This window comes from Bubalus kerabau, chromosome 8 (assembly GCF_029407905.1).
Source record: "Bubalus kerabau isolate K-KA32 ecotype Philippines breed swamp buffalo chromosome 8, PCC_UOA_SB_1v2, whole genome shotgun sequence".
NCBI classification, from domain to species: Eukaryota; Metazoa; Chordata; class Mammalia; order Artiodactyla; family Bovidae; genus Bubalus; species Bubalus kerabau.
Genome location: NC_073631.1, coordinates 105,414,190 through 105,436,997, shown reverse-complemented (window position 1 = coordinate 105,436,997; position 22,808 = coordinate 105,414,190).

Sequence of the window (22,808 nt, the reverse complement as noted above, 5' to 3'; positions counted from 1 at the left end):
ATGGTGCACTGATCAGAGTCATCTTGATTGTTTTAAGTACAGTTGGTCTTCAGTTCCAAAGTTGGTTTGTTCCCATTTCTTTAAGGCCAGCTCTCAGAATTGTGGCAGCTTATGTCATAGCTACAGTCTGATTATTATGCAGTTAACTTCTTCCTCTTGGTAGGGGTTTAAGTATCCATAAGACAGCTCAAGGGATATGGCTCAAAATATAGCCTTTGTGGAGGAAGTAAAGGTCCTTGACTTTGTTTAATGAATAAACTATTACTATTTCATCTTGTTTGACTGCTTCATTTTGCTTCAACATTTTCTCACTTTTCTGATTAAGCTTGTTCTTTGGCTTAAACTTTTCTACAGACAAAAAGCAGGTGGAAGACATGAGAGGGAAGGACCATAGGGTCCTTCTCTATTTCAGTATCTCAGGATACTTTCCCTTCCCCATCAATGCCCTTGCTTTAATGGAAATATCCAGCACTGCAACTCTGCAACCCTTACAGTCTGATCATGGCATTAGTCCTTGACAGTGACCAGTGAAGGATGTGAGGGACTCCTCACAGCAGTCTTGGAAGCTTTCTAGTTCTCTTTGTGTTCTTAGTTGCATATGCATGGCTTTCAATATATCTTTATCCTCTGGCATCAAAAGATGCCAAGTGACTTCACTCTTTAACATCATTATTATTGTCATAATGACTGACTACTCAGTGCCTTCCCTTTCACTTGAATTCAAACATCTAAAAGATAAAGTAAGATACACTAAGTTTTTAAGAGTTTAAAATCAGTTGAAATCAGACAGCACCAAACAAGAGGGGGTTACAAGTCCTCTGCCCACAGGAACCAGGAAAAGAGACTTATACAGAGAAAATGGGGAAGCAAAGAAAGGAAGTTCACTGGAAGAGGAAATGGCAAACCACTCAGTATTCTTGCCCTGAGAACCTCAGAAACAGTATAAAAAGGCAAAAAGATATGACACCAGAAGAGCTCCAGGGGTGGAAGGGGTCCAATATGATACTGGGAAAGAGCAGAGGACAATTACTAATAGCCCCAGAAAGAAAGAATCTGCTGGGCCAAAACAGAAACAACACTCATCGTGGATGTGTCTGGTGATGAAAGTAAAATCCGATACTGTAAAGAATAACACCAAGTAGGAACCTGGAATGTTAGGTCCATGAATCAAGGTAAGCTGGATGTGGTCAAGCAGGAAATGGCAAGAATGAACATTGACATTTTAGGAATCACAAACTAAAATGGACTGGAATAGGAAAATTTAATTCAGATGACCATTGTATCTACTATGTGGGTAAGAATCCCACAGGAGAAATGGAGTAGCCCTTATAATCAACAAAAGAATCCAAAATGCAGTATGTGGGTACAATCTCAAAAATGACAGAATGATCTCAGTTTGCTTCCAAGGCAAACCATTCAACATCACAGTAATCCAAGTCTATACCCCAACCACTAGTGCCAAAGAAGCTGAATTTGACTAGTTTTATGAAGACTTACCTCCTAGCTCAGTTGGTAAAGAATCTGCCTGCAGTGCAGGAGACCCGGGTTCAATTCCTGGGTTGGAAAGATTCCCTGGAGAAGGAAATGGCAACCTGCTCCACTATACTTGTCTGGAGAATCCCAGGGATAGAGGAATCTGGGGGGCTACAGTCCATGGGGTGGCAAGAGTTGGACACGATTTAGCAACTAAACCACCACCACCACCATGAAGACTTACAAGACCTTCTAGAAATAACACCAAAAAAATAAAAAAGTCCTTTTTTCATCATAGGAGATTGGAATGCAAAAGTAGGGTATCAATAGACACCTGGAGTAACAGGCAAGTTTGGCATTGGAGTACAAAATGAAGCAGGGAAAAGGCTAACAGAATTTTGCCAAGAGAATGCACTGGTCATAACAAACACCTTTTTCCAACAACACAAGAGATGACTATTGTGATGAAATGGACATTACCAGATGGTCAATACCGAAATCAGATTGATTATATTCTTTGCAGCAGAAGATGGAGAAGCTCTATACAGTCAGAAAAAATAAGACCTGGAGCTGACTATGGCTCAGATCACCAGCTGCTTATAGCAAAATTCAGGCTTAAACTAAAGTAAATGGGGGAAACCACTAGGAAATTCGGATATACCCTAAATCAAATTCCTTATGATTATACAGTGGACATGATAAATAGACTCAAAGGGTTAGATCTGGTAGACATAGTGCCTGAAGAACTATGAATGGAGAGGCAGTGATGAAAATAATCCCAAAGAAAAAGAAAGGCAAGAAGACACAAAAGTGGCTGTCTGAGGAGGCATTACAAATAGCCGAGGAAAGAAGAAAAGCAAAAAGCAAGGGAGCAAGGGAAAAATGTATCCAGCTGAATGTAGAGCTCCAGAGAATAGCAAGGAGAGATAAAAAGGGCTTCTTGAATGAAAAATGCAAAGAAATAGAGGGAAAAAATAGAATGGGAAAACTAGAGATCTCTTCAAGAAAATTGAAGGCATCAAGGGAACATTTCATGCAAGGATGGGGATGTTAAAGGACAGAAATAGTAAAGACTTACGAGAGGCAAAAGAGATTAAGAAGAGGTGGCAAGAATACCCAGAAGAACTATACAAAAAGGGTTTTAATGACCCGGATAATCACCATGGTGTGGTCACTCACCTAGAGCCAGACATCCTGGAGTGTGAAGTCAAGTGGGTCAAAAAAAGCCTTATCACCAATAAAGCTAGTGTAGGTAATGATTTAAATTCCAGCTGAGCTATTTAAAATACTAAGAGATGATGGTATTAAAGTGCTGCACTCCATATGTCAGCATATTTGGAAAATCCAGTGGCCATAGGACTAGAAAAGATCAGTTTTTTTTCCCCAATTCCAAAGAAGGGCAGTGATAAAGAATATTCAGACTACCAGACAATTGTGCTCACTTCCCATGCTAGTAAAGTGAAAGTGAAAGTTGCTCAGTCCTGTCTGACTCTTTGTGACCCCATGGACTGTAGTCGGCCAGGCTCTTCTGTCAGTGAAATTCTAAGGTTATGCTCAAAATCCTTCAAGCTAGGCTTCAGCAGTATTTGAATTGAGAACCGCCAGATGAACAAGATGGGTTTAGAAAAGACAGAGGAACCAGACATCAAATTGCCAACATTCTTTGGATCATGGAGAAAGCAAGAGAATTCCAGAAAAAATATCTGCCTCTGATTCACTGACTAAGCGAAAGCCTTTGACACTGTTGCTGCTGCTGCTGCTAAGCCACTTCAGTTGTGTCCGACTCTGTGTGACCCCTTAGACGGCAGCCCATCAGGCTCTGCCGTCCCTGGAATTCTCCAGGCAAGAACACTGGAGTGGGTTGCCATTTCCTTCTCCAATGCATGAAAAGTGAAAGTGAAGTCGCTCAGTCGTGTCCGACTCTTCATGACCCCATAGACTGCAGCCTACCAGGCTCCTCCGTCCATGGGATTTTCCAGGCAAGAACACTAGAGTGGGTTGCCATTGCCTTCTCTGTTTGACACTGTGGATCACAACAAACTGTGGAAAATTCTTAAAGAGATGGGAATACCAGACCATCTCACCTCTTTCTTCAGACACCTCTGTCTTCATCTCACCTCTTTCTTCTTTGTAGTCAAGAAGCAATGGTTAGAACCTTACATAGAACAACTAACTGTTCAAAGCTGGGCAAATAGTAAGACATGAACAATGGATTTTTCAAAATTGAGAAAGGAGTACATCAAAGCTGTATATTGTTATCCTGCTTATTTAACTTATAGGAAGAGTACATCATGCAACATACCAGGCTGGATGAATTACAAACTGGAATTAAGGTTTCTGGGAGAAATATCAACAACCTCAGATATGCAGATGATACCACTCTAATGGCAGAAAGCAAAGAGCCTCTTGATGAGGGTGAAGGAGGAGAGTGAAAAAGATGACTTAGAAATCAGCACTCAAAAACCTAAGATCATGGCATCCAGTCCCATCACTTCATGGCAAATAGAAGGGGAAAAACTGGAAGCGGTAACAGACTTTATTTCCTTGGGCTCCAAAATCTCTGCAGATGGTGACTGCAGCCATGAAATTAGAAGATACTTGCTTTTTGGAAAGAAGGCCTAGGTTGCATATTAAAAAGCAGAGACATCACTTTGCCAGCAAAGATCTGTACAGTCAAAGCTATGGTTTTTCTAGTAGTCATGTAAGGATGTGAGAAAGTGAAAGTGAAGTTGCTCAGTCATGTCCCACTCTTTGCAACTCCGTGGACTGTAACCTACCAGGCTTCTCCATCCATGGGATTCTCCAGGCAGGAATACTGGAGTGGGTTACCATTTCCTTCTCCAGGGGATCTTCCTGACCCAGGGATCAAACCCGGGTCTCCTGCATTGGAGGCATACACTTTAACCTCTGAGCCACAGGGAAGCCCTAAGGATGTAAGAACTGGACCATAAAGAAGACTGAGTGCTGAAGAATTGATGCTTTTGAATTGTGGTGCTGGAGAAGACTGTTGAGATTTCCTTGGACAGCAAGGAGATCAAACCAGTCAATCCTAAGGGAAATCAATCCTGATTATTCAATAGAAGGACTGATGCTAAAGCTGAAGCTCCAATACTTTGGCTACCTGATGTGAAGAACTGACTCATTAAGAAAAGACTGATATTGGGAAAGATTGAGGACAGGAGGAAAAGGAGGTGACAGAGAATGAGATGGTTTGATGGCATCATTGACTCAATTGACATGAACTTGGGAAAACTCCAGGAGATGGTGAGGGACCAGGAGGCCTGCTATGCTTCAGTCCATGAGGTTGCAAAGAGTGGGACATGATTTAGCAATTGAACAACAACAAAAGGAAGGGAATGGGGCAATTAGCTGAATGGTTGGCTGTTTGTGACTGGTTGAAATTAGTGCTTTGATTTAGAAAACTTGAGGCATTTTTAGGCCTAGATTTTGGTTTGGTTATGTAGGCTGTGTCAGTCAGTTCAGTTCAGTTGCTCAGTCCTGTCTGACTCTCTGCGACCCCATGGACTGCAGCACGCCAGGCTTCCCTGTCCAGCACTATCTCCCGGAGCTTGCTCAAACTCATGTCCATTGAGTCAGTGATGCCATCCAACCGTCTCATCCTCTGTCGTCCCCTTCTCTTCCTGGCTTCAATCTTTCTCAGTATCAGGGTCTTTTCCAATGAGTCAGTTCTTTGTATCAGGTGGCCAAAATATTGGAGCTTCAGCTTCAGCATCAGTTTTTCCATTGAATATTCAGGGTTGATTTCATTTAGGATTGACTGGCTTCATCTTCTTGTAGTCCAAAGGACTCTCAGGAGTCTTCTCCCCCACACCACAGTTTTAAAGCATCAATTCTTTGGCACTCAGCTTTCTTTATGGTCCATATTTCACATCCATACATGACTACTGGAAAAACCGTAGCTTGGACAATATGGACCTTTTTTGGCAAAGTAATATCTCTGCTTTTTCATATGCTGTCTAGGATTGTCATAGCTTTTCTTCCAAGGAGCAAGCATCTTTTAATTTCATGGCTACAGCCACCATCTGCAGTGATTTTGGAGCCCAATAAAGTCTCTCACTGTTTCCATCGTTTCCCCTTCTATTTTCCATGAAATGATGGGACTGGATGCCGTGATCCCTGTTTTTTGAATGTTGAGTTTTAAGTCGGCTTTTCATTCTCCTCTTTCTCTTTCCTGATGAGGCTCTGTAGTTCCTCTTTGCTTTCTGCCATAAGGGTGGTGTCATCAGCATATCTGAAGTTATTGATATTTTTCCTGGCAATGTTGATTCCAGCTTGTGCTTCATCCAGCCTGGCGTTTCACATGATGCATTCTCATATAAGTTAAATAAGTAGGGTGACAATATGTAGCCTTGACATACTCCTTTCCCAATTTGGACCCCCGCCCCGCATTCTTCCATTTCTGGTTCTGTTTCTTCTTGACCTGCATACCGATTTCTCAGGAGGAAAGTGGTCTGGTATTCCTGTATCTTGAAGAATTTTCCACAGTTTGTTGTGATCCACATGGTCAAAGGCTTTGGCATAGTCAATAAAGCAGAAGTACATATTTTTCTGAAACTCTCTTGCTTTTTCAATGATCTAACAGATATTGGCAATTTGATCTCTTGTTCCTCTGCCTCTTCTAAATCTAGCTTGAACATCTGGACATTCTTGGTTCACGTACTATTGAAGTCTGCTGCTGCTGCTAAGTCGCTTTAGTCGTGTCCGACTCTGTGTGACCCCATAGACGGCAGCCCATGAGGCTTCCCTGTCCCTGGGATTCTCCAGGCAAGAACACTGGAGTGGGTTGCCATTTCCTTCTCCAATTGAAGTCTAGCTTGCAGAATTTTGAGCATTACTTTGCTAACGTATGAAATGGGTGCAACTGCGCAGTAGGTTGAACATTCTTTGGCATTGCCTTTCTTTGTGATTAGAATGAAACCTGACCTTTTCCAGTCCTGTGGCCACTGCTGAGCTTACCGAATTTGTTGAGCACATTGAGTGCAGCAGTTTCACAGCATCATCTTTTAGGTTTTGAAATAGCTCAGTTGGAATTCCATCACCTCCACCAGCTTTGTTCATAGTGATGCTTCCTAAGGCCCACTTCACTTCACATTCCAGGATGTTTGGCTCTAGGTGAGTGATCACACGGTGATTATCTGGGTCATGAAGATCTTTTTTGTATAGTTCTTCTGTGTATTCTTGCCACCTCTTCTTAATATCTTCTGCTTCTGTTAGGTCCATACCATTTCTGTCCTTTATTGTGCCTACTTTTGCATGAAATGTTCCCTTGGTATCTCTAATTTTCTTGAAGCTTTCAGTTTTTCCTGTATCTGTAGTTTCTTAAAAATAACCAGCTTTAAAATAATCCCCAAAATATGGTGGCCACCCCAAAATATGTCTCTGCCATGGGGATTATTTTAAAGCTGGTTATTTTTAAGAAACTACAGATACAGGAAAAACTGAAAGCTGAGTAGTAGAAGTTTCTCTTTTGTTAGATATATTTACACCTGTAAGGGCAATCTCCATTTCTAAAAGTGTGTCTCTTGCTTTAAGAGAAAGAAGATAACAGTATTTCTAGAAACTCTTTTCAATGAAGAAGACAAAGAATTAAGTTTACTGCACTTTTCCTGGTAGCCTCCCATAACTGACTCCACCCACCCCTAATATCCTTTCTTGTTTTTAGCAAAAAAGTGTTTTGTTTTTTTAAATTTAAATTTATTTATTTTAATTGGAGGCTAATTACTTTACAATATTGTGTTGGTTCTGCCACACATCAACATGAATCTGCCATGGGCGTACACGTGTTCCCCATCCCGAACCCCCTCCCACCTCCCTGCCTGTACCATCCCTCTGGGTCATCCCAGTGCACCAGCCCCAAGGATCCTCTATCGAACCTGGACTGGCGATTTGTTTCTTATATGATATTATACATGTTTCTATGCCATTCCCCCAAATCATCCCACCCTCTCCCTCTCCCACAGAGTCCAAAAGACTGTTCTATATATCTGTGTCTCTTTTGCTGTCTCGATGAAGTAAACCAGAAAGAAAAACACCAATACAGTATACAAACACATATATATGGAATTTAGAAAGATGGTAATGATAACCCTGTATGCGAGACAGCAAAAAAAGCATTTTTAAAGTGATTGTGGAACAGGAAGGAAGGGAGCTGGGCACAACCTTTGAAAGACTGACACAGCCTGAGGACACAAAATATACAGAGTAGAATCAAATGGATCCAAGATGGCAGCCAAGTCTACTTGACTAGACCTTGATAATCAGTAACACTCATAGGAACATATCAGCACCAAGAGACGCCATGACAATTTCTAAATGGTTTAGTCACTAAATTGCGTCCGACTTTTGTGACCCCATGGACTGTAGCCTGTCAGGCTCCTCTGTCCATGGGATTCTCCAGGCAAGAATACTGGAGTGAGTTGCCATTTCCTTTTCCAGCAGATCTTTCCAACCCAGGAATCAAACCCAAGTCTCCTGCATTGCAGACAAGTTCCAAGGCCAAACATCAAAGACCAAAAAGTGGGTGGTAGCCAAATCCTGGAAATCTCTGCTCTTTTCCCAAAATAGTTGGAATAATCCTATCACTCATTAACCTATGAAATTATCCAGTCCATAGAAGCTAACTGTGTCACTTTTCAAGGCCACACTCAGCCCTCTGTGATGGCCCACACCCTGTCTACAGAGTGTGTTTCTCTCTAAATAAATCCACTTCTTACCTATCATTTTGTCTTTCACTGAATTCTTTCAGTGATGAGACATTAAGAATCTGAGCTTCATTAGGTCCTGAAACCAGGTGTGTGATCTCAGTTGGAAGACTATAGGTTTTGGCAGAGTTTGAGTCTTGATCACGTGGGTTAGAGTCCCACACTGAATTTTGTCTGGGTTTGGAGTCCCAATCTGAGGTGAATGGTTTCAGTGGTTTTCCACATTTGGGGGAGTTAGTTTTCCTGAATCTCTCCCATGTACAAAGGAGGTATATATGTCATTAAACTTTGTTGTTTTTCTCCTGTTAATCTGTCTCTTAGAAATTTGATTTTTTATTAGGTCAACCAAAGAACCTGGAAGGGTAGTAGGTGTGATATAAAATTCAGATTTCATGGCAAGATGAGACACAATTAAACATAAAAATTTTTTCTGCCCTTTGGCCCCCTTTTTCTCTTCTACTGTGCAATGTGTATCTGTATCACACATTGATCAAACCTCCCCATGGGCAGAAACACCTGCTCAACCATATAGAGAAACATTCTTTTAGCGTCAACAAGACAACGCCTTAAAAGATAACATTCCTTTTCATCTTGTAAGGAGTCACGATGACACACTACTCTGTACTTGCAGATCTGGATTGTACAAGGTGTCAATAATAATGTTGAAAGCTTGGCTTCTCTGCACTGGTGCTGAATTGAATCTTTGAGACAGAACCTGGGTGAAGTAGAAAAGGATAGCTTTATTGCTTGCCAGGTAAAGGGGGCCACAGCAGACTCCTGCCTCAGAAAAACTATGTATCTCAACTCAGAAGGGCTTGATGAGGAGCTTCCCTGGTGGCTCAGATGATAGTGTCTGCCTGCAACGCAGGAGACCTGGGTTCGATTCCTGGGTTGGGAAGATCCCCTGGAGAAGGAAATGGCAATCCACTCCAGCACTCTTGCCTGGAAAATCCCACGGATGGAGGAGCATGGTAGGCTACAGTCCATGGGGTCACAAAGAGTCAGACACGACTGAGTGACTTCATTCACTTTTCATAACAATACTTCAAGGGTGGGGTTGCTGAAAAGATTAGGGTGTGTGCAGTGTCTCAGGTGGTTTCAGTTCAGGTCAGTTTCTCAGTCCTGTCTGACTCTTTGAGAACCCCTGGACTGTAGCACACCAGGCTTCTCTGTCTAGGACTATCTCCTGTAGCTTACTCAGAATCATGCCCATCAGGTTGGTGATGCCATCCAACTGTCTCATCCTCTGTTGTCCCCTTCTCCACCTGCCTTCAATCTTTCCCAGTCAGGGTCTTTTCTAATGAGCCAGCTCTTCGCATCAGGTGGCCAAAGTATTGGAGCTTCAGCTTTAGCATCAGTCTTTCTAAAGAATGTCCATGGTTGATTTCCTTTAGGTTTGATCTCCTTTCACTTAAATGGACTCTCAAGAGTCTTCTCCAACACCACAGTGCAAAAGCTTCAGTTCTTTGGCACTCAGTTCTCTTTATGGTCCAACTCTCACATCCATACGTGACTACTGGAAAAACCTTAGCTTGGACTATATGGACCTTTGTTGGCAAAGTAATGTCTCTGCTGTCTAGCAATGTCTATGCTGTCTAGGTTTGTCAATAGCTTTTCTTCCAAGGAGCAAGCATTTTTTAATATCATGGCTACAGCCACCATCTGCAGTGATTTTGAAGCCCAAGAAAATAGTCTCTCACTGTTTCCATTGTTTCCCCATCTATTTGCCATGGAGTGATGGGACAGGATACCAAGATCTTTGTGTTTTGAATGTTGAGTTTTAAGCCAGCTTTTTCACTCTCACTTTCATGAAGAGGCTCTTTAGTTCCTCTTTGCTTTCTGCCATATGGGTGGTGTCATCAGCATATCTGAGGTTATTGATTTTTCTCCCGACAATCTTGATTCCAGCTTGTGCTTCAACCAGCCCAGCATTTTGCATGACATACTCTGCTTATAAGTTAGATAAGCAAGGTGACAATATGCAGCCTTGATGTACTCCTTTCTGAATTTGGAACCATCGTTCCATGTCTGGTTCTAAATTTTGCTTCTTGACCTGCATATAGATTTCTTAGGAGGCAGGTAAGGTGGTTTGGTATTCACATCTCTTTAAGAATTTTCCACAGTTTATTGTGATCCACAGAGTCAAAGGCCTTAGCCTAGTCAATGAAGCAGAAGTAGTTGTTTTTTTTTTTTTTTTTTTTTTGAGTTCTCTTGCTTTTTTGATGATCCAATGGATGTTGGCAATTTGATCTTTGGTTCTTCTGCCTTTTTTAAATCCATCTTGAACATCTGGACATTCTTGGTTCATGTATTATTGAAGCCTAGCTTGCAGAATTTTGAGCATTACTTTGCTACCATGTGAAATGAGTGCAACTGTGCAGTAGTTTGAACATTCTTTGGTATTGCCTTTCCTTGAGATTGGAATGAAAACTGACCTTTCCCAGTCCTGTGGCCAGTGCTGAGCCTTCCAAATTTGTTGAGGATATTGAGTGTAGCACTTTCACAGTATCATCTTTTAGGATTTGAAATAGCTCAGCTGGAATTCCATCATCTCCACCAGCTTTGTTCGTCAGTAATGCTTTCTAATTCCTAAGGGCCATTTGACCTCATATTCCAGGATGTCTGGCTCTAGGTGAGTGATCACACCATCGTGGTTATCTGGGTCATTAAGATCTTTTCTGTGTATTCTTGCCACCTCTTAATATCTTCTGCTTCTGTTAGGTCCATAATGTTTCTGTCTTTTATTGTGCCCATCTTTGCATGAAATGTTCCCTTGGTGTCTCTAATTTTCTTGAAGAAATCTCTAATCTTTTCCATTCTATTGTTTTCCTCTATTTATTTGTTTTGATCACTTAGGAAGGCTTCCTTATCCCTCCTTGCTGTTCTTTGGAACTCTGCATTCAGATGGATATATTTTTCCTTTTCTCCTTTGCCTTTTGCTTGTCTTCTTTTCTCAGCTATTTGTAAGGCCTCCTCAGACAACCATTTTGCCTTCTTGCATTTCTTTTTCTTGGGGATGGTTAGTTTCCAAATTTTGATGAGTTTCCCTAGTTCCTTGAATCTTGCCTCAGGTGGTTTCTTGGTTGCTCCTCCCTTGATAAGTCAAACCTTTGGAATCTGCCCTTTGGGACTCAGGGATTGTCATGGAGGTTGAAGTCTTGCCTACAAGGAACAAGGTGTCAAAAAAGGCTTGTCCCCAGGAGCTCTCAGTCCACTAGTTTCAATAATATGTTATTTAATATAGAGCCCTCTGTCTCAAAAAACTTACATAACCATGCCTTGACTTCTAACAGGCAGTTCTTAGAGCTTTCTGAGATGCTCTTTCCAAATTATAATACTCAATTTGGCTTGAATAAAATTTTCCATTTCTTTCTTAGATCGACTGATTAATATTTCATGAACAAAGGAAAAAAATTTTCCAATAGCTATCATGGCATTAAAACCACCTCAATCTAATTGCTTCCTTGTTTAGTTAATTTCACAACCCTAAGCTAATGCTGATGATAACTTGAGTCACTTTGATACAGTATTGTGCAATGAATTACTAAGGTTCCATGCCTTCATCTGTCACTCTTCTCCACATCAGGGATCAGACTGGGTGCATTTACTGTTGGCCTGACCCTGAGAGTGAAGAAAGTTATTCTGACGTTCCTCAAATATATAAGCAACCTAATCTAGATGTCTATTTTGAGGGTATATTTTCTGAGGTCACTCCTGGCACCAATTAATTCCACTGAAACAGGAGGAAGTGGGCAAGGCACAACCTTTCAAAGAATGACATAGTCCAAGGACATGACATGAACTGATTAGAAAAAAAACAGGTTCAAGATGGTTCATGAGTTGGCTTCTACTAGAATTTGAGCCTCAGTATACATGCCAAAGCTTCCCTAGTGGCTTAGAGGGTAAAGCATCTGCCTGCAATGCAGGTAGACCTGGGTTTGATACCTGGGTCAGGAAGATCCTCTGGAGAAGAAAATGGCAACCCGCTCTGGCACCTTTGCCTGGAAAATCCCATTGATGGAGGAGCCTGGTAGACTACAGTCCATGGGGTCGCAAAGAGTCGGACACGACTGAGCGACTTCACTTTCCTTTACTTTCCTATATATGCCAAAGAATGCTCAAACTACCGCACAATTGCACTAATCTCACATGCTAGTAAAGTAATGCTCAAAATTCTCCAAGCCAGGCTTCAGCAATATGTGAACCGTGAACTTCCTGATGTTCAAGCTGGTTTTAGAAAAGGCAGAGGAACCAGAGATCAAATTGCCAACATCTGCTGGATCATGGAAAAAGCAAGCGAGTCCTAGAAAAACATCTATTTCTGCTTTATTGACTATGCCAAAGCCTTTGACTGTGTGGATCACATTAACTGTGGAAAATTCTGAAAGAGATGGGAAAACCAGACCACCTGATCTGCCTCTTGAGAAATCTGTATGTAGGTCAGGAAGCAACAGTTAGAACTGGACAACAGACTGGTTCCAAATAGGAACAACAGTTAGAAGGGAACAACAGACTGGTTCCAAATAGGAAAAGGAGTACGTCAAGGCCGTATATGGTCACCCTGCTTATTTAACTTATATGCGGAGTACATCATGAGACACGCTGGGCTGGAGGAAGCACAGGCTGGAATCAAGATTGCCAGGAGAAATATCAATAACCTCAGATATGCAGATAACGCCACCCTTATGGCAGAAAGTGAAGAGGAATTAAAAAGCCTCTTGATGACAGTGAAAGAGGAGAGTAAAAAAGTTGCCTTAAAGCTCAGCGTTCAGAATACTAAGATCATGGCATCTGGTCCCATCACTTCATGGGAAATAGATGGGGAAACTGTCAGACTTTATTTTTTTGGCCCCAGTCAAATGGTGATTGTAGCCATGAAATTAAAAGATGCTTACTCTTTGGAAGGAAAGTTATGACCAACCTAGATAGCATATTAAAAAGCAGAGACATTACTGTGCCAACAAAGGTCCATCTTGTCAAGGCTATGGTTTTTCCAGTGGTCATGTATGGATGTGACGGTTGGACTGTGAAGAAAGCTGAGCACCGAAGAATTGATGCTTTTGAACTGTGATGTTGGAGAAGACTCTTGAGAGTCCCTTGGACTGCAAGGAGATCCAACCAGTCCATCCTAAAGGAGATCAGTTCTGGGTGTTCATTGGAAGGACTGATGCTAAAGCTGAAACTCCAGTACTTTGGCCACCTCATGCGAAGAGTTGACTCATTGGAAAAGACTCTGATGCTAGGAGGGATTGGGGGCAGGAGGAGAAAGGGGACGACAGAGGATGAGATGCTTGGGTGGCATCACTGACTTGATGGACATGAGTTTGAGTGAACTCTGGGAGTTAGTGATGGACAGGGAGGCCTGGTATGCTGTGATTCATGGTGTCGCAAAGAGTTGGACACGACTGAGTGACTGAACTGAACTGAACTGAACTGATACATACATTGTAACATATCATCAAGTTAAATGACACACCCACAGGCACTATTGAAGTTTTAAGGCTAACCATAAAGATAAAAAACTGGATGGCGGCCCATTTTCTGGAAATTCCCACCCCTTCCCCAAAATAATTGGAATACTCTTCCCACTCATTACCCTATGAAATGACCCCCTGTTAAATAAATTCACTTCTAATCTATCACTTTGTCTCTCACTGAATTCTTTCTGTGATGAGACATCAAGAACCTGAAGTTCAATAAGTCCTGAGACCAGATGTGTGATCTCAATTATAAGAACATGGGCTCAAGTCTCAATCTGGGTTGCACGATTTCACTATCAGCCAGAGTCCTAGGAGGGAACAGATGTTAAACTAAAATTAGAATGACTTGAGAAGGACTATTTGCAAATGTGAGGGCAAAGTTTAGAGAAACCACTGCCTTCAGAACAATGACTGCATGGACCTATTAGCATGGAGATCTAAATGGGTAAATGGAGGGACAGAGAGGTTACCAGAGACAGAGAACAAGAGCCCAGAGGGTACCTGACAAGTTCTTAAGCTCTGATCAACTTCTTAGTTACCTTGCAGGGAGGGAGCCAAGGGAGTGAATGTCCAGACCTCTCCCTCTATGTGAAAATGAAAGTAAAGTTGCTCAGTCTTGTCGGACTCCTTGGGACCCCAGGGACTGTAGCCTGCCAGGCTCCTCCATCTGTGGGATTTTCCAGGCAAGAATACTGGAGTGGGTTGCCATTTCCTTCTCCAGGGGATCTTCCTGACCAAGGGATTGAACCCGGTCTCCCGCATTGCAGGCAGACTCTTTTACTGTCTGAGCCATCAGGGAATCCCTCTATGTACTGATGTGTTATTGGTTTTCCCCTCTGGCCAGCAAATGTTGATCAGCTTCCTGGAGTGGGTGTAGAAATGGGGAGAGTAAAATGAGAGAAGTGAACAAAGTATCTCAATCACAAGTGGCTAACTGTATGCCAAGTAAAAGAGTATCAAAATAACACAAGGAAGAGAGGGTCATTATATTCATATCAAAGTTGAATACAAGGAAAAAAGTGACAAATAAAATAAAGTAACTCAACAAAAAGCCCCACACCACCTTCATGAACACTTTTTTTTTTTTTTGCACCTAATAGCATACCTACAAAAATACGAAAAAACTTAGCTGCAAGAAATCTAAGGAGAAATCAACAGATGGAATATAGTGATGATCAGACACATTTTTTTCAAGACAAGTAAACTTTAAACAAAATTTTTTCTCTGCCCATTGGGCCTTTTCCTCCCCTCTAGTGTGTACTGTGCATCTGCATTAATCAGACTTCCTTAGAAGACAACTTCTTTCTCAAGCTTGTGTGGGGTCACAATGACCCACTACTCACTTTACAACTGTGCTTTTTCTGGTAACCTCCTATAACTTTTTTTTTTGTGTGTGTATAAGCCATCAACATGTCCTTTGGCGTATAATCCTTTGTTTCAAAAAGGGGTTTAACTGTGCTTTAACCTCTGATGGGTGGAACAGTCCTCAGAGCTTTTTGGGAAGACTGTCTCTTGGGTTATAATCCTAATGTTACCTTGAATAAAATTTTCTATTTCTTCCCTAGATTGACCAGTGGCTAATTTTTTTTTTTTCAACAGTGAGAGACATTATACAATATTAATAGGAAAACCCAAGATACTTTTCTAGCTATGATTAGGCTGCAAAACTGGAAGACACACCATAGAACAGGAGCTGGAGATCTCTATAGAAAAGATACAACAAAGATGTGGCCAGAGTTACAAGCTAAGATCCAAGCACTGGTCTAGAGAATTTGTACTACTACAGCTTTAAAAAGAGATGTTTATCAATTAGGATTCAATTCAGCTGCGATTAGCAGAAAGTCCCCAAATCACAGAGACTTAAACAGGATATAGTTCAATGAGCAGAGGAAGGCAGTCTAAGGTTGGTATGGTGGGTCTACACAAAATCCTCAGGAACCCAAGCTACTTCCACATTTCTGCCTCACTGTGTATATAAGGTGGCCTTTAGCTCATGGTTAAAGATGGAGCCATGGACTCGTTCATACTGTGGTCAGCAAGGAGGAGGAAGAGGGGACAAATGGATAAAGCAGAAGGGAAGGGAAGCTCTTGGGAGTTGCCCTACAATACTTTTGCTTATATTCCTGGGTCTAGAATGTTCATACTTCCATGTCTACATCACATAAAATATAGAGTTCTTTTTCATGTTCTGGCTGGCTGAAAATGTATGACTAAGAAAAACGGTGAGAGAAGATATTGAGAAGCAACCAGCAGTTAGTCTCAGCCGCAGCCAGCCCTGCACACACTTCCTGAAACACAGTCAACATTTCTTCTTTGTGGGAGAAATGTCAATGGTTTTTATTAGGTGAATAAATGAGAAAAGAAAAATAAGAAAGTTAGAGTTAGGTTGGAGTTATGTCCTCAAGTTCCATTTTCAGTTTGACCCATAAAGTTGGAAAACCAGGTGGCAAGATAGTGCAAGACCAAGCCTGAATTTTCTTCTCTTGTAAGTACCTGTCTCTGGTGTAGTGATACTACCAGATAATGGACATGAGAGTGATTGTGCAGTGGACTGCCCAGTTAAAGACCAAGTGTGTTGGTTTTTTACTCTTCTTTGTTGAGATGGTGCCAGAAATGACTTTGGACTCATTGATGGAACCTCTCTTAATGGTTCAGACACCCTTTTTCATCATCTGTCTTAAAAAATGTAAATAATTTTACTTGGACTAGGAATAACTCTTGGCTCCTAGTTTAGTAGTCAAGAGACCAGTGAGTCTTATATTTACAGGTACATGAGAATTACCTAGTACATTTGTTGAAAATTCTTAGTAATGGACCCCATTACCCAGATATTCTGATGCAATGTCAGGTATGGGGTAGGACTTGCAATCTACATTTAGACAAGTTTTTCAGATAATTTTAACACATATACTTAGAGTAGCACTATCAGAAATATATTGTGAGCCACATGTCATTTTAAATTTCCTAGTAATCACTTTTAAAAAAACAAGAAGAAATTGCTAAATTAATTTAAATGATATATCTTATGTGGTGGTTTAGTTGCTAAATCATGTTGACTCTTGCGACCCTATGGACTGTAGCCTGCCAGGCTCCTCTGTCCATGGGGTTTCTCCAGGCAAGAATACTGAAGTGGGTTGCCATTTCCTTCTCCAATATCTTATGTAACACAATATATCTAAAACATTATCATGTAGACATGTAATCCACCTAAAAAGTTATTAATGAAATATTTTACATTTTTTTTTTACTAAGTCCTCAATACCTGGCCTGTGTATTTTATACTTAGGGTACACCGCATTGGGACCTGCCACCTTTCAAATGAGCCATCACCATTGAGGCAATGGCTTTTACACGGGACAGGGCAATTTTCAAGGATTAGACAGCACTAGATTGAGACAATGGAGGTCAGAAACTGCATTTCATTCTTATATTTGTAGAGCCTAGCAAAGTGCCTAGAATACAGAAAATGTTCAAAAAATATTGGTCGGTTGGTTGGTTAGTCACAGTAACAGACTGAGCTATAATCACACGAAGCTATGTGCTATTGTGGCAGGGAAAGAGCCCCAAGGTTTTTTTGGGGGGGAGGCACAGAAATTTCTGGGGTGTTCAGAAATCTGCTAGGACAGTTAATAGGTGGTATTTAGAATTCTATTAAGAATAACTTCAGGCATGAGGGAGGAGGAACTCACTTCAAAGGCTTTAAGAGGAGAAATAGAGCAAGTTAGCAAAGACTGTTGCTAGGACAACCTTCTTAGGATTGAAAGAGGAGACTCGGACACTGTAGACTGGGGTTGGTGTGGCTGTGATCTCTCTTTTTGTAATATACTCTCCTTTTGCCTGGCTCGACGGAAGAACAGTTTTAAAATGGCTATATAAAAGTGCCATTTGGAGCCACAGGGCTGTGTGGCACTAAAAGGGTTTAAGTGCAAAGAGAAGGAGAAAGGACCGAAAGTTGATTGGAAAAGGGCCACCCGAAGTGAAGCACAATCACAAGGGTTCCTATTAAATTACTGGAATATGCAGTTCAAGAAGAACTTTTATCTCCCAGTTGCTGGGAGACTCCATTTATGGGAATCAAGGATAGGGAACAAAGTAAGTTTTTCCTGGGGCTTCTCTGGTGGCACAGAAGGTAAAGAATCTGCTTGCAATGCAAGAGATCTGGGTTTGATCCCTGGTTAGGGAAGCTGCCCTGGAGAAGTGAATGGTTACTCACTCCAGTATTCTTGCCTGGAGAATCCCATTGACAGAGGAGCCTGGTGGGCTACCATCCATGGGGTCTCAAAGAGTCCAACTGACTGAAGAACTAACATTTTCACTTTAGAATATCATTAGATCAAGCAGTTTAAAATTGTTAAGAAAGTAATTATTGGGAATTAAAGTGATTTTATTTTCTTAAGTCTTATTCTCAATTTATCATTGAAATATTTATAAAGGTATTAGCTGATAATTAATATTTACATTTTTAAATAAATTCTAAATAGTGAACTTTTGTTGGGCAATTATTATATGCCTGGTATTCAGCTGAAGGCTTTCCATTTATTTAATTTCCAGAAAAAATGTTTTCTTTTTTATCTACAATTTACTGATTTTTTAAAAAAAATTGAAATTAAGAGAGATTAAGTGATTTGTCTAAGAACTGTTTCTATAGGAACAATAGAATTAGGGATAATTTTTATAGTGTGCTTTCCACTTTAGGAGATATTTTTATTATTTCTCATAATAACCTTAACTAAGCTGTAAAATTCAAATTTGTACCATGATGGTAAATTCGTAGGGCCTTGGAGGATCTGATATTAACAATAGGCTACAAACGTATATTTATATAGTGAAAGTGACATTTGAGAAATCAGTTCAGTTCAGTAGCTCAGTTGTGTCCGACTCTTTGCAACTCCATGAACCACAGCACGCCGGGCCTCCCTGTCCATCACCAACTCCCAGAGTCCACCCAAACCTGTGTCCATTGAGTCGGTGATGCCATCCAAACATCTCATCCTCTGTCGTCCCCTTCTCCTCCTGCCCTCAATCTTTCCCAGCATCAGGGTCTTTTCAAATGAGTCAGCTCTTGCATCAGGTGGCCAAAGATTTGGAGTTTCAGCTTCAAAATCAATCCTTCCAATGAACACCTAGGACTGATCTCCTTTAGGATGCACTGGTTGGATCTCCTTGCAGTCCAAGGGACTCTCAAGAGTCTTCTCCAACACCACAGTTCAAAAGCATCAATTCTTCGGTGCTCAGCAACTCTCACATCCATACATGACCACTGGAAAAACCGTAGCCTTGACTAGATGGACCTTGTTGACAAAGTAATGTCTCGGCTTTTGAATATGCTGTCTAGGTTGGTCATAACTTTCCTTCCAAGGAGTAAGCGTATTTTAATTTCATGGCTGCAATCACCATCTGCAGTGATTTTGGAGCCCCCAAAATAAAGTCACCCACTGTTTCCACTGTTTCTGGATCTATTTGCCATGAAGTGATGGGACCAGATGCCATGATCTTAGTTTCCGGAATGTTGAGCTTTAAGCCAACTTTTTCACTCTAGTCTTTCACTTTCATCAAGAGGCTCTTTAGTTCTTCTTCACTTTCTGCCATAAGGGTGGTGTCATCTGCATATCTGAGGTTATTGATATTTCTCCTGGCAATCCTGACTGCAGCTTGTGCTTCTTCCAGCCCAGCGTGTCTCATGATGTACTCTGAGTATAAGTTAAATAAGCAGGGTGACAATATACAGCCTTGATGGACTCCTTTTCCTATTTGGAACCAGTCTGTTGTTCTATGTCCAGTTCTAACTGTTGCTTTCTGACCTGCATATAGGTTTCTCAAGAGGCAGGTCAGATGGTCTGATATTCCCATCTCTTTCAGAATTTTCCACGGTTTATTGTGATCCACACAGTCAAAGGCTTTGGCATAGTCAATAAAGCAGAAATAGATGTTTTTCTGGAACTCTATTGCTTTTTTTATGATCCAGCAGATGTTGGCAATTTGATCTCTGGTTTCTCTGCCTTTTCTAAAACCAGCTTGAACATCTGGAAGGTCACGGTTCACATATTGCTGAAGCCTGGCTTGGAGAATTTTGAGCATTACTTACTAGCATGTGAGATGAGTGCGATTGTGTGGTAGTTTGAGCATTCTTTGGCATTGCCTTTCTTTGGGATTTGAATGAAACATGACCTTTTCCAGTCCTGTGGCCACTGCTGAGTTTTCCAAATTTGCTGGCATATTGAGTGCAGCACTTTCACAGCATCATCTTTCAGGATTTGAAATAGCTCAACTGGAATTCCATCACCTTCACTTGCTTTGTTTGTAGTGGTACTTCCTAAGCCCCACTTGACTTCACATTCCAGGATGTCTGGCTCTAGGTCAGTGATCACACCATCTTGATTATCTGGATCATGAAGATCTTTTTTGTACAGTTCTGTGTATTCTTGCCACCTCTTCTTAATATTTTCTGCTTCTGTTAGGTCCATACCATTTCTGTCCTTTATTGAGCCCATCTTTGCATGAAATGTTCCCTTGGTATCTCTAATTTTCTTGAAGAGATCTCTAGTCTTTCCCATTCTGTTGTTTTCCTCTATTTGTTTGCATTGATCAGTGAGGAAGGCTTTCTTATCTCTCCTTGCTATTCTTTGGAACTCTGCATTCAAATGGGTGTATCTTTCCTTTTCTCCTTTGCTTTTCGCTTCTCTTCTTTTCACAGCTACTTGTGAAAAGTAGCCTCCTCTGACAGCGATTTTGTTTTTTTGCATTTTTTTTCTTGGGGATGGTTGTGATTCCTGTTTCTTGTACAATGTCATGAACCTCCATCCATAGTTCATCAGGCACTCTGTCTATCAGATCTAGTCCCTTAAATCTATTTCTCACTTCCACTATATAGTCATAAGGGATTTGATTTAGATCATACATGAATGGTCTAGTGCTTTTCCCTACTTTCTTCAATGTAAGTCTGAATTTGGCAATAAGAAGTTCATGATCTGAGCCACAGTCAGCTCCCGGTCTTGTTTTTGCTGACACTATAGAGCTTCTCCATCTTTGGCTGCAAGGAATATAATCAATCTGATTTCAGTGTTGACCATATGGTGATGTCCATGTGCAGAGTCTTATCTTGTGTTATAGGAAGGTGTTTGCTATGATTAGTGTGTTTTCTTGGGAAAACTCTATGAACCTTTGCCCTGCTTCATTCTGTACTCCAAGGCCAAATTTGCCTGTTATTCTAGGTGTTTCTTGACTTCCTACTTTTGCATTGCAGTCCCCTATAATGAAAAAGGACATCTTTTTTGAATGTTAGTTCTAAAAGGTCTTGTAGGTCTTCATAGAACCGTTCTACTTCAGCTTCTTCAGTGTTACTGGTCAGGGCATATGCTTGGATTACCGTGATATTGAATGGTTTGCCTTGGAAACGAACAGAGATCATTCTGTTGTTTTTGAGATTGCATCCAAAGTACTGCATTTCGGACTCTTTTGTTGACTATGATGGCTACTCCATTTCTTCTAAGGGATTCCCACCCACAGTAGTAGATATAATGGTCATCTGAGTTAAATTCACCCGTTTCAGTCCATTTTAGTTTGCTGATTCCTAGAATGTCGACGTTCACTCTTGCCATCTCCTGTTTGACCACTTCCAATTTGCCTTTATTCATGGACCTGACATTCCAGGTTCCTATGCAATATTGCTGTTTACAGCATCAAACCTTGCTTCTATCACCAGTCACATCCACAACTCAGTGTTGTTTTTGCTTTGGCTCCATCCCTTCATTCTTTCTGGAGTTATTTATCCACTGATCTCCAGTAGCATATTGGGCACCTACTGACCTGGGGGTTCATCTTTCAGTGTCCTATCTTTTGGCCTATTTATACTGTTCATGGGGTTCTCAAGGCAAGAATATTGAAATGGTTTGCCATTCCCTTGTCCAGTGGACCACCTTGTGTCAGACCTCTCCGCCATGACCCGTCCATCTCAGGCGGCCCCACATGGCATGGCTGTTTCATTGAGTTAGACAAGCCTGTGGTCTGTGTGATCAGATTGGCTAGTTTTTTGCCATGTGGTTTCAGTCTGTCTGCCCTCTGATGCCCTCTCTTAGTGCCTACTGTCTTACTTGGGTTTCTTTCCTTGGACGTGGGGTAAGATGTATTTGAGAAGTATTTGAGAAATACATTGCCCTAATGATATTAGGAGAAATTGAAATAAGCAGAGACTGGAGGCAAACGCTGTACTACAAGTAATTTGTCATAATCCCAGCAGGAGGTGGACAGAGCCTGGAGTATAAAAAGGCATTTAGGGGACTTGCCTTGAAGTTGAGTGTTTAAGACTCCGGCCTTTCCCTACAAGGGGCGCAGATCCATTCCCTGCTCAGGGAACTAAGATCCCACATCTTGTGTGGCACGGCCAAGAAAAATTAAAAAGAAAAGCATTTGAACACAGAGAAAGGAAGGTGCTGGTGATGATCTTTAGTGACTGGTCTCAACTACTCTTCTCTCTTTTATTTTCTATAGGGTTCTATAATCAGATCAGTGTGATTATTATTTCTATTCCATTTATTGCCACTTTGGTATTGAATACTGATTTCTCCAGCCTCATGTACCTTCCTTGTTTTCTGTAGAGGAATAATTGGGTGAAGAATAGATAAATTCCACTCCCTTTGTCGAATGTGAAATTAATTTGCCCATTTTTTTTAAGATAAAGCAGAAAAGATTCAAAATTCAAGGAGGTAGACATGAGTCAGAGGATTTTTCAAAGGAATATCTTCTAACCTAATAGTAAGCCATCATCAGAAGTTATCTGTACTTCTCCTCAACCCTTCTTGGTGAGGGTGGCTTTTTTAATTTGAAAGTTCTAATAGTGAGGACAACCCTCTTCGCCTCTCCTCCACCCCAAGTTCTCCTTCTCCCATCTAAGGAGAGGGAGCTCGAGAGTCCTCCATAGTCAAATTATACAACCAAGGAATTGAATACTCTAACTTCCTTTTCTGATCTAATTTTTTTCTCCTATTTAAAATTTTGTTTTGTTTTTGACTGTACCACACAGCATGCAGGGATCTTAGTTCCTCAACCAGGGATCAAACCCATGCCCCCTACAGAGGAAGCATGGAGTTTTAACCACTGGACCACCAGGGATTTCCCAGGCCTAAATTTTTGACAG